This window comes from Microcebus murinus, chromosome 25 (genome assembly GCF_040939455.1).
Source record: "Microcebus murinus isolate Inina chromosome 25, M.murinus_Inina_mat1.0, whole genome shotgun sequence".
NCBI lineage: Eukaryota > Metazoa > Chordata > Mammalia > Primates > Cheirogaleidae > Microcebus > Microcebus murinus.
The window spans coordinates 137,943-150,667 of NC_134128.1; the positions used below are offsets into that span (position 1 = coordinate 137,943).

Here is a 12,725-nt window from a genome sequence, read left to right on the forward strand (position 1 = left end):
GAACGGACACACGAGCACCACGTGCGCGCGCTCACCGGCAAATTGGTACGAACGGATGGACACCTAAGTGGACAGCGAGGAATCACCTTCATCGGGTGGGTGTCGGGCGGGCGTGGGGAGGGGGTGGGCATACACATGCATTAGGGAGGGGGTGGGTGCGCACCGACTGGGGGATGGGCGCACTTGAAGCTCTGACCCGAGGGGGGAGGCGGGGAAAGAGCAATGCACCCGACCTGAACATTGGTACCCCCACAATACGCTGGGAGAAAATGAGAAATAAATAAGGAGACAGGGGGGAGGGGGGCACGGGCAACACATGTCACCTCAATACTTGTACTCCCATCATCTGCTTGAAAAGAGAGAGAAAAGAAAATGCAATCATAGAGATAAGAGACACTTTCTAAGAAAATGAATCCGAAAAGAAAAGTAAAAGGAGGCCTGTCGAGCAGGTCTGGGTGTGACTCCGGTTCCCCCAACCTCCAGTGCCACCACCAGAGATTCCTGCGTGTAGCCCATAGAACCCCAAAAGCAACGGGACGAGTTCTGGTCACATACTCGCTCAAAGTGACATCCTGGAATCCTTCCGGAACTCCCTCCCCTCTCAGACTCTCGAGGTTTCCTCCAGCGTGTCGGTTCCCACAGACCAGACCTTTGGTCTGAGACCTGACAGTCCAGATGGCACGCATGCTGCCCCGTGGCGGCGGTGTCCCGGCTTGGGACAAGAGGAGGCCCCACGGTGCGGGCTGGGGCGGCAGGCACCGCGGCGGGCGCTGAGGGTGGGGGTGATCCGCCGGACGGCCGCCCCGCCGCCGCGCTCCCAGCAAGGGGACAGAGCAACAGGCAAAAAAAAAAAAAAAAAAGCCTAGGGCACCCGGGATTCCCAGGCGGTCTCCCATCCAAGTACTAACCAGGCCCGACGCTGCTTAGCTTCTGAGAGCAGACGAGATGGGGCGCGTTCGGGGTGGTGTGGCCGTAGACCGCGGAGGGCGCCCCTGCCCCGCTCAAGAGGCCAGCCTCACCGCGCTTCCCCGCGATAGCGCTGACCCGCGCCGGGCCTGTGGAGTTCGCCGGCCCGGTCGGGCGGACTCCGGAGGACTGAGGTGAGGGACGTGGCGGGGCGGGGTGGGATGGGGGGCTGTCTACACACACACACACACACACACAGACACGATGCGCCTCCACGGCTGGACCCGCCAAGGTGGAGACCTTCCAGCCCCCCTCCTCTCCTCACCTCGCCTCCTTCACCTACCCGCCCCCACCCCCAGCGCGCGGCCGCTGACTGCGCACGCGCGCTCACCCTTTGACCCAAGCCAGGGGCCGCCCTCCCGCACAACCCCTGTCAGCTGCGCCCCCGCCCTGTGGGTGGGCTGCCGCCTATTCCCCAGGGCCAGGGCTGGGGCACAGCGCATGGGGGAGGGGAGCGAGTGTAGGGGCGTCTCTCGGGATGTGTCCCATGGCTGGGGTGGGGCGGGGCGGGGTGGTTTGGGGGGCGCTGAAGAAATCAGTCCCCTCCATCTCCTACCTCTGGAAAACCCCCAAGCCCTTGGAGAACTGCCGGCACCGCTCCCGTGGGGGCCGGGACCCTGCTCTGTGTCCTCCTGTGGCCCAGTCCAAGGGGCCTGGGCCTGGCCCGGGGCTGGATTGGACCCCAACCACCCTCGGGTGTGGACTTGCTAAAAGCCGGCGATTAGATATTGGATTCGAGCTTCCTTGAGGTCATTTCACTAATGAAGGCACCGAAAAGAGTTTCCTAATCCATCTGTGAGGGTGGCAACTGAAAGAGAATTTTAAAGCTGACAGAATAGGCGAGGAAAGGCATAGGAGATTTCCACACCCAGTAAGGAAGACTTTCCCGAAATGGAAGAAAGAAACGAGCAAACAGAGACACCGGTAGCCCGCCCGGATCAGAGTCTGCTCCTTAGAGAAAGCACCCTGACCAGGTTCACCCGTGGGTGGGTGGCGAGCCAGTGGCATTCAGAAGCGCGAGGCCCGCAGTCCGTGCAGAAGACACCTGCACTCGGGTGTGTGTGGCGGCAGGATTCCCAAGCAGCTCCAAATGGTAATCCAAAGAGAAGCCAGGGAGTTCCCAAGGCCCCAGGTGTCCTCAGCCCACGACTGGCTGCTGGGGGAATGCGAAGCCCGGCTCCTTGTCTCAGAGGGGGACAACCAGGAGGTGGGACGTACACCCCGGGGTTCCCAGGAGGATCAGGCTGAAGCTGGTACTTGGCCTGAAAATGTCCCCTCGCATGGGCACCCCCTTCCGCTTCCGGCTCCTCTACTCCCGGAGCCCCTCCATCCAGGGGCCAGACTTTAAGAAGTCACCCGCAGGAGAATCCTGGTCCCAAAGGAGCCTTCTGGGGGACCCGTGCTGAGAGAGGTTGTGGGCATGGCCCGCTGGGGTTCTGCCCGGCCCAGGGCTGGGAGATGCCACCTCCCAGCTCCGGGTCCCTGCAGGAAGCGTTGGCAAGCACAGGGCCAGTCCCCCAAAGGCCCAGGTGCAGGGAGCCCAGGCCAAGCAGCCTGTGGAAGAAGCCACATGCCGTGCCACCCCGGGAACACGACTGCAGGTCGCGGCCCCTCCCGCCTCCTCCCCGACATGGCGCAGGGCTCAGAGACACCTGAGACGCTGCTACCAAAGTCCAAAGGGCATCGGTTGCTCCTCCAAAGCACCCGAGCAGACCGCGTTGTCCAGCCAGCCCCTGGGCCTCCCTGGGGTGCCCAGCACAAAAGTGCAGACAACCACCGGACTCGCAATATCAGTTTGAGGATGTTTCTGCCACTCTAAGGACCCGCAGGCCAGCTGGGCCTTCAGGCAGGACAGAGAGCCCCGGAATCCGACGTGGAGAGCTGCGTGGACGTCCCCATCAGGAGGCGGTCCCCACCTCCGAGGCTCTCCCCTTGCGGGGAGCGGCAGCCCCAGGGCCTCAGGGAAGACACCAGGCTGGGCCCCCCGCGGCACAGCGGGGCACGTCCCCGTCCCCGGCAGGGGACTTAGCGATGCCTGCGCCAGACTGCTGCGGCCGCCCTGCTGCCGGGTTCCTGGAGGGCTTCCTGGAAGCAGCGTCCACACCAAGCCCCTGGAAGGCCCAGGCGACGGAGGAGCCGGTCAGGCAGGGGCCGAGGACGGTGACGGGCGGGGAGGAGCGTGTCAGGCAGGGGCCGAGGACGGTGACAGGCCGGGCGGGAAGGAGCCGGTCAGGCAGGGGCCCAGGACAGTGACGGGCCTGGCCGGGGAGGAGCGGAGCGAGTCAGGCAGTGGCCCAGGTGGTGGGCCGGGCGGGGACGAGCCTGTCAGGCAGGGGCAGAGGACGGTGACGGTGACGGGGCGGGAAGGGGCCGGTCAGGCAGGGGCAGGGGCCAAGGACAGTGACGGGCCTGGCGGGGGAGGAGCGCGTCAGGCAGGGGCAGAGGAGACGGGCTGGGTAAGGGGTAGGGTGACAGTTAGGGCACAATTCACAATCGCAAAGATGTGGAAGCGACCCGAGTGCCCATCCATCCAGGAGTGCATTAATAACATGCGGCGCGTGGACACCACGGAGTGCCATTCGGCTATGAGGAGCAGCGGTGAGAGGGCGCCTCTCGTGTTCTCCTGGCCAGAGCTGGAACCCGTTCCAGTAGGCCAGGTATCCCAAGAACGGACACACGAGCACCACGTGCGCGCGCTCACCGGCAAATTGGTACGAACGGATGGACACCTAAGTGGACAGCGAGGAATCACCTTCATCGGGTGGGTGTCGGGCGGGCGTGGGGAGGGGGTGGGCATACACATGCATTAGGGAGGGGGTGGGTGCGCACCGACTGGGGGATGGGCGCACTTGAAGCTCTGACCCGAGGGGGGAGGCGGGGAAAGAGCAATGCACCCGACCTGAACATTGGTACCCCCACAATACGCTGGGAGAAAATGAGAAATAAATAAGGAGACAGGGGGGAGGGGGGCACGGGCAACACATGTCACCTCAATACTTGTACTCCCATCATCTGCTTGAAAAGAGAGAGAAAAGAAAATGCAATCATAGAGATAAGAGACACTTTCTAAGAAAATGAATCCGAAAAGAAAAGTAAAAGGAGGCCTGTCGAGCAGGTCTGGGTGTGACTCCGGTTCCCCCAACCTCCAGTGCCACCACCAGAGATTCCTGCGTGTAGCCCATAGAACCCCAAAAGCAACGGGACGAGTTCTGGTCACATACTCGCTCAAAGTGACATCCTGGAATCCTTCCGGAACTCCCTCCCCTCTCAGACTCTCGAGGTTTCCTCCAGCGTGTCGGTTCCCACAGACCAGACCTTTGGTCTGAGACCTGACAGTCCAGATGGCACGCATGCTGCCCCGTGGCGGCGGTGTCCCGGCTTGGGACAAGAGGAGGCCCCACGGTGCGGGCTGGGGCGGCAGGCACCGCGGCGGGCGCTGAGGGTGGGGGTGATCCGCCGGACGGCCGCCCCGCCGCCGCGCTCCCAGCAAGGGGACAGAGCAACAGGCAAAAAAAAAAAAAAAAAAGCCTAGGGCACCCGGGATTCCCAGGCGGTCTCCCATCCAAGTACTAACCAGGCCCGACGCTGCTTAGCTTCTGAGAGCAGACGAGATGGGGCGCGTTCGGGGTGGTGTGGCCGTAGACCGCGGAGGGCGCCCCTGCCCCGCTCAAGAGGCCAGCCTCACCGCGCTTCCCCGCGATAGCGCTGACCCGCGCCGGGCCTGTGGAGTTCGCCGGCCCGGTCGGGCGGACTCCGGAGGACTGAGGTGAGGGACGTGGCGGGGCGGGGTGGGATGGGGGGCTGTCTACACACACACACACACACACACAGACACGATGCGCCTCCACGGCTGGACCCGCCAAGGTGGAGACCTTCCAGCCCCCCTCCTCTCCTCACCTCGCCTCCTTCACCTACCCGCCCCCACCCCCAGCGCGCGGCCGCTGACTGCGCACGCGCGCTCACCCTTTGACCCCAGCCAGGGGCCGCCCTCCCGCACAACCCCTGTCAGCTGCGCCCCCGCCCTGTGGGTGGGCTGCCGCCTATTCCCCAGGGCCAGGGCTGGGGCACAGCGCATGGGGGAGGGGAGCGAGTGTAGGGGCGTCTCTCGGGATGTGTCCCATGGCTGGGGTGGGGCGGGGCGGGGTGGTTTGGGGGGCGCTGAAGAAATCAGTCCCCTCCATCTCCTACCTCTGGAAAACCCCCAAGCCCTTGGAGAACTGCCGGCACCGCTCCCGTGGGGGCCGGGACCCTGCTCTGTGTCCTCCTGTGGCCCAGTCCAAGGGGCCTGGGCCTGGCCCGGGGCTGGATTGGACCCCAACCACCCTCGGGTGTGGACTTGCTAAAAGCCGGCGATTAGATATTGGATTCGAGCTTCCTTGAGGTCATTTCACTAATGAAGGCACCGAAAAGAGTTTCCTAATCCATCTGTGAGGGTGGCAACTGAAAGAGAATTTTAAAGCTGACAGAATAGGCGAGGAAAGGCATAGGAGATTTCCACACCCAGTAAGGAAGACTTTCCCGAAATGGAAGAAAGAAACGAGCAAACAGAGACACCGGTAGCCCGCCCGGATCAGAGTCTGCTCCTTAGAGAAAGCACCCTGACCAGGTTCACCCGTGGGTGGGTGGCGAGCCAGTGGCATTCAGAAGCGCGAGGCCCCCAGTCCGTGCAGAAGACACCTGCACTCGGGTGTGTGTGGCGGCAGGATTCCCAAGCAGCTCCAAATGGTAATCCAAAGAGAAGCCAGGGAGTTCCCAAGGCCCCAGGTGTCCTCAGCCCACGACTGGCTGCTGGGGGAATGCGAAGCCCGGCTCCTTGTCTCAGAGCGGGACAACCAGGAGGTGGGACGTACACCCCGGGGTTCCCAGGAGGATCAGGCTGAAGCTGGTACTTGGCCTGAAAATGTCCCCTCGCATGGGCACCCCCTTCCGCTTCCGGCTCCTCTACTCCCGGTGCCCCTCCATCCAGGGGCCAGACTTTAAGAAGTCACCCGCAGGAGAATCCTGGTCCCAAAGGAGCCTTCTGGGGGACCCGTGCTGAGAGAGGGTGTGGGCATGGCCCGCTGGGGCTCTGCCCGGCCCAGGGCTGGGAGATGCCACCTCCCAGCTCCGGGTCCCTGCAGGAAGCGTTGGCAAGCACAGGGCCAGTCCCCCAAAGGCCCAGGTGCAGGGAGCCCAGGCCAAGCAGCCTGTGGAAGAAGCCACATGCCGTGCCACCCCGGGAACACGACTGCAGGTCGCGGACCCTCCCGCCTCCTCCCCGACATGGCGCAGGGCTCAGAGACACCTGAGACGCTGCTACCAAAGTCCAAAGGGCATCGGTTGCTCCTCCAAAGCACCCGAGCAGACCGCGTTGTCCAGCCAGCCCCTGGGCCTCCCTGGGCTGCCCAGCACAAAAGTGCAGACAACCACCGGACTCGCAATATCAGTTTGAGGATGTTTCTGCCACTCTAAGGACCCGCAGGCCAGCTGGGCCTTCAGGCAGGACAGAGAGCCCCGGAATCCGACGTGGAGAGCTGCGTGGACGTCCCCATCAGGAGGCGGTCCCCACCTCCGAGGCTCTCCCCTTGCGGGGAGCGGCAGCCCCAGGGCCTCAGGGAAGACACCAGGCTGGGCCCCCCGCGGCACAGCGGGGCACGTCCCCGTCCCCGGCAGGGGACTTAGCGATGCCTGCGCCAGACTGCTGCGGCCGCCCTGCTGCCGGGTTCCTGGAGGGCTTCCTGGAAGCAGCGTCCACACCAAGCCCCTGGAAGGCCCAGGCGACGGAGGAGCCGGTCAGGCAGGGGCCGAGGACGGTGACGGGCGGGGAGGAGCGTGTCAGGCAGGGGCAGAGGACGGTGACAGGCCGGGCGGGAAGGAGCCGGTCAGGCAGGGGCCCAGGACAGTGACGGGCCTGGCCGGGGAGGAGCGGAGCGAGTCAGGCAGTGGCCCAGGTGGTGGGCCGGGCGGGGACGAGCCTGTCAGGCAGGGGCAGAGGACGGTGACGGTGACGGGGCGGGAAGGGGCCGGTCAGGCAGGGGCAGGGGCCAAGGACAGTGACGGGCCTGGCGGGGGAGGAGCGCGTCAGGCAGGGGCAGAGGAGACGGGCTGGGTAAGGGGTAGGGTGACAGTTAGGGCACAATTCACAATCGCAAAGATGTGGAAGCGACCCGAGTGCCCATCCATCCAGGAGTGCATTAATAACATGCGGCGCGTGGACACCACGGAGTGCCATTCGGCTATGAGGAGCAGCGGTGAGAGGGCGCCTCTCGTGTTCTCCTGGCCAGAGCTGGAACCCGTTCCAGTAGGCCAGGTATCCCAAGAACGGACACACGAGCACCACGTGCGCGCGCTCACCGGCAAATTGGTACGAACGGATGGACACCTAAGTGGACAGCGAGGAATCACCTTCATCGGGTGGGTGTCGGGCGGGCGTGGGGAGGGGGTGGGCATACACATGCATTAGGGAGGGGGTGGGTGCGCACCGACTGGGGGATGGGCGCACTTGAAGCTCTGACCCGAGGGGGGAGGCGGGGAAAGAGCAATGCACCCGACCTGAACATTGGTACCCCCACAATACGCTGGGAGAAAATGAGAAATAAATAAGGAGACAGGGGGGAGGGGGGCACGGGCAACACATGTCACCTCAATACTTGTACTCCCATCATCTGCTTGAAAAGAGAGAGAAAAGAAAATGCAATCATAGAGATAAGAGACACTTTCTAAGAAAATGAATCCGAAAAGAAAAGTAAAAGGAGGCCTGTCGAGCAGGTCTGGGTGTGACTCCGGTTCCCCCAACCTCCAGTGCCACCACCAGAGATTCCTGCGTGTAGCCCATAGAACCCCAAAAGCAACGGGACGAGTTCTGGTCACATACTCGCTCAAAGTGACATCCTGGAATCCTTCCGGAACTCCCTCCCCTCTCAGACTCTCGAGGTTTCCTCCAGCGTGTCGGTTCCCACAGACCAGACCTTTGGTCTGAGACCTGACAGTCCAGATGGCACGCATGCTGCCCCGTGGCGGCGGTGTCCCGGCTTGGGACAAGAGGAGGCCCCACGGTGCGGGCTGGGGCGGCAGGCACCGCGGCGGGCGCTGAGGGTGGGGGTGATCCGCCGGACGGCCGCCCCGCCGCCGCGCTCCCAGCAAGGGGACAGAGCAACAGGCAAAAAAAAAAAAAAAAAAGCCTAGGGCACCCGGGATTCCCAGGCGGTCTCCCATCCAAGTACTAACCAGGCCCGACGCTGCTTAGCTTCTGAGAGCAGACGAGATGGGGCGCGTTCGGGGTGGTGTGGCCGTAGACCGCGGAGGGCGCCCCTGCCCCGCTCAAGAGGCCAGCCTCACCGCGCTTCCCCGCGATAGCGCTGACCCGCGCCGGGCCTGTGGAGTTCGCCGGCCCGGTCGGGCGGACTCCGGAGGACTGAGGTGAGGGACGTGGCGGGGCGGGGTGGGATGGGGGGCTGTCTACACACACACACACACACACACAGACACGATGCGCCTCCACGGCTGGACCCGCCAAGGTGGAGACCTTCCAGCCCCCCTCCTCTCCTCACCTCGCCTCCTTCACCTACCCGCCCCCACCCCCAGCGCGCGGCCGCTGACTGCGCACGCGCGCTCACCCTTTGACCCCAGCCAGGGGCCGCCCTCCCGCACAACCCCTGTCAGCTGCGCCCCCGCCCTGTGGGTGGGCTGCCGCCTATTCCCCAGGGCCAGGGCTGGGGCACAGCGCATGGGGGAGGGGAGCGAGTGTAGGGGCGTCTCTCGGGATGTGTCCCATGGCTGGGGTGGGGCGGGGCGGGGTGGTTTGGGGGGCGCTGAAGAAATCAGTCCCCTCCATCTCCTACCTCTGGAAAACCCCCAAGCCCTTGGAGAACTGCCGGCACCGCTCCCGTGGGGGCCGGGACCCTGCTCTGTGTCCTCCTGTGGCCCAGTCCAAGGGGCCTGGGCCTGGCCCGGGGCTGGATTGGACCCCAACCACCCTCGGGTGTGGACTTGCTAAAAGCCGGCGATTAGATATTGGATTCGAGCTTCCTTGAGGTCATTTCACTAATGAAGGCACCGAAAAGAGTTTCCTAATCCATCTGTGAGGGTGGCAACTGAAAGAGAATTTTAAAGCTGACAGAATAGGCGAGGAAAGGCATAGGAGATTTCCACACCCAGTAAGGAAGACTTTCCCGAAATGGAAGAAAGAAACGAGCAAACAGAGACACCGGTAGCCCGCCCGGATCAGAGTCTGCTCCTTAGAGAAAGCACCCTGACCAGGTTCACCCGTGGGTGGGTGGCGAGCCAGTGGCATTCAGAAGCGCGAGGCCCGCAGTCCGTGCAGAAGACACCTGCACTCGGGTGTGTGTGGCGGCAGGATTCCCAAGCAGCTCCAAATGGTAATCCAAAGAGAAGCCAGGGAGTTCCCAAGGCCCCAGGTGTCCTCAGCCCACGACTGGCTGCTGGGGGAATGCGAAGCCCGGCTCCTTGTCTCAGAGGGGGACAACCAGGAGGTGGGACGTACACCCCGGGGTTCCCAGGAGGATCAGGCTGAAGCTGGTACTTGGCCTGAAAATGTCCCCTCGCATGGGCACCCCCTTCCGCTTCCGGCTCCTCTACTCCCGGAGCCCCTCCATCCAGGGGCCAGACTTTAAGAAGTCACCCGCAGGAGAATCCTGGTCCCAAAGGAGCCTTCTGGGGGACCCGTGCTGAGAGAGGTTGTGGGCATGGCCCGCTGGGGTTCTGCCCGGCCCAGGGCTGGGAGATGCCACCTCCCAGCTCCGGGTCCCTGCAGGAAGCGTTGGCAAGCACAGGGCCAGTCCCCCAAAGGCCCAGGTGCAGGGAGCCCAGGCCAAGCAGCCTGTGGAAGAAGCCACATGCCGTGCCACCCCGGGAACACGACTGCAGGTCGCGGCCCCTCCCGCCTCCTCCCCGACATGGCGCAGGGCTCAGAGACACCTGAGACGCTGCTACCAAAGTCCAAAGGGCATCGGTTGCTCCTCCAAAGCACCCGAGCAGACCGCGTTGTCCAGCCAGCCCCTGGGCCTCCCTGGGGTGCCCAGCACAAAAGTGCAGACAACCACCGGACTCGCAATATCAGTTTGAGGATGTTTCTGCCACTCTAAGGACCCGCAGGCCAGCTGGGCCTTCAGGCAGGACAGAGAGCCCCGGAATCCGACGTGGAGAGCTGCGTGGACGTCCCCATCAGGAGGCGGTCCCCACCTCCGAGGCTCTCCCCTTGCGGGGAGCGGCAGCCCCAGGGCCTCAGGGAAGACACCAGGCTGGGCCCCCCGCGGCACAGCGGGGCACGTCCCCGTCCCCGGCAGGGGACTTAGCGATGCCTGCGCCAGACTGCTGCGGCCGCCCTGCTGCCGGGTTCCTGGAGGGCTTCCTGGAAGCAGCGTCCACACCAAGCCCCTGGAAGGCCCAGGCGACGGAGGAGCCGGTCAGGCAGGGGCCGAGGACGGTGACGGGCGGGGAGGAGCGTGTCAGGCAGGGGCCGAGGACGGTGACAGGCCGGGCGGGAAGGAGCCGGTCAGGCAGGGGCCCAGGACAGTGACGGGCCTGGCCGGGGAGGAGCGGAGCGAGTCAGGCAGTGGCCCAGGTGGTGGGCCGGGCGGGGACGAGCCTGTCAGGCAGGGGCAGAGGACGGTGACGGTGACGGGGCGGGAAGGGGCCGGTCAGGCAGGGGCAGGGGCCAAGGACAGTGACGGGCCTGGCGGGGGAGGAGCGCGTCAGGCAGGGGCAGAGGAGACGGGCTGGGTAAGGGGTAGGGTGACAGTTAGGGCACAATTCACAATCGCAAAGATGTGGAAGCGACCCGAGTGCCCATCCATCCAGGAGTGCATTAATAACATGCGGCGCGTGGACACCACGGAGTGCCATTCGGCTATGAGGAGCAGCGGTGAGAGGGCGCCTCTCGTGTTCTCCTGGCCAGAGCTGGAACCCGTTCCAGTAGGCCAGGTATCCCAAGAACGGACACACGAGCACCACGTGCGCGCGCTCACCGGCAAATTGGTACGAACGGATGGACACCTAAGTGGACAGCGAGGAATCACCTTCATCGGGTGGGTGTCGGGCGGGCGTGGGGAGGGGGTGGGCATACACATGCATTAGGGAGGGGGTGGGTGCGCACCGACTGGGGGATGGGCGCACTTGAAGCTCTGACCCGAGGGGGGAGGCGGGGAAAGAGCAATGCACCCGACCTGAACATTGGTACCCCCACAATACGCTGGGAGAAAATGAGAAATAAATAAGGAGACAGGGGGGAGGGGGGCACGGGCAACACATGTCACCTCAATACTTGTACTCCCATCATCTGCTTGAAAAGAGAGAGAAAAGAAAATGCAATCATAGAGATAAGAGACACTTTCTAAGAAAATGAATCCGAAAAGAAAAGTAAAAGGAGGCCTGTCGAGCAGGTCTGGGTGTGACTCCGGTTCCCCCAACCTCCAGTGCCACCACCAGAGATTCCTGCGTGTAGCCCATAGAACCCCAAAAGCAACGGGACGAGTTCTGGTCACATACTCGCTCAAAGTGACATCCTGGAATCCTTCCGGAACTCCCTCCCCTCTCAGACTCTCGAGGTTTCCTCCAGCGTGTCGGTTCCCACAGACCAGACCTTTGGTCTGAGACCTGACAGTCCAGATGGCACGCATGCTGCCCCGTGGCGGCGGTGTCCCGGCTTGGGACAAGAGGAGGCCCCACGGTGCGGGCTGGGGCGGCAGGCACCGCGGCGGGCGCTGAGGGTGGGGGTGATCCGCCGGACGGCCGCCCCGCCGCCGCGCTCCCAGCAAGGGGACAGAGCAACAGGCAAAAAAAAAAAAAAAAAAGCCTAGGGCACCCGGGATTCCCAGGCGGTCTCCCATCCAAGTACTAACCAGGCCCGACGCTGCTTAGCTTCTGAGAGCAGACGAGATGGGGCGCGTTCGGGGTGGTGTGGCCGTAGACCGCGGAGGGCGCCCCTGCCCCGCTCAAGAGGCCAGCCTCACCGCGCTTCCCCGCGATAGCGCTGACCCGCGCCGGGCCTGTGGAGTTCGCCGGCCCGGTCGGGCGGACTCCGGAGGACTGAGGTGAGGGACGTGGCGGGGCGGGGTGGGATGGGGGGCTGTCTACACACACACACACACACACACAGACACGATGCGCCTCCACGGCTGGACCCGCCAAGGTGGAGACCTTCCAGCCCCCCTCCTCTCCTCACCTCGCCTCCTTCACCTACCCGCCCCCACCCCCAGCGCGCGGCCGCTGACTGCGCACGCGCGCTCACCCTTTGACCCCAGCCAGGGGCCGCCCTCCCGCACAACCCCTGTCAGCTGCGCCCCCGCCCTGTGGGTGGGCTGCCGCCTATTCCCCAGGGCCAGGGCTGGGGCACAGCGCATGGGGGAGGGGAGCGAGTGTAGGGGCGTCTCTCGGGATGTGTCCCATGGCTGGGGTGGGGCGGGGCGGGGTGGTTTGGGGGGCGCTGAAGAAATCAGTCCCCTCCATCTCCTACCTCTGGAAAACCCCCAAGCCCTTGGAGAACTGCCGGCACCGCTCCCGTGGGGGCCGGGACCCTGCTCTGTGTCCTCCTGTGGCCCAGTCCAAGGGGCCTGGGCCTGGCCCGGGGCTGGATTGGACCCCAACCACCCTCGGGTGTGGACTTGCTAAAAGCCGGCGATTAGATATTGGATTCGAGCTTCCTTGAGGTCATTTCACTAATGAAGGCACCGAAAAGAGTTTCCTAATCCATCTGTGAGGGTGGCAACTGAAAGAGAATTTTAAAGCTGACAGAATAGGCGAGGAAAGGCATAGGAGATTTC

General features: G+C 64.1%; 4 pseudogenes; all 4 read right to left on the reverse strand.

The window, feature by feature from the left end:
- Positions 1 to 859: 859 nt before the first annotated feature.
- LOC142864513 (uncharacterized) lies at positions 860 to 978 on the reverse strand (annotated as a pseudogene).
- Positions 979 to 4,491: 3,513 nt separating this feature from the next.
- Positions 4,492 to 4,610, reverse strand: LOC142864514 (uncharacterized; annotated as a pseudogene).
- A 3,513-nt stretch (positions 4,611 to 8,123) lies between these two features.
- Positions 8,124 to 8,242, reverse strand: LOC142864515 (uncharacterized; annotated as a pseudogene).
- A 3,513-nt stretch (positions 8,243 to 11,755) lies between these two features.
- On the reverse strand, positions 11,756 to 11,874 carry LOC142864516 (uncharacterized; annotated as a pseudogene).
- Between the last annotated feature and the right edge of the window lie 851 nt (positions 11,875 to 12,725).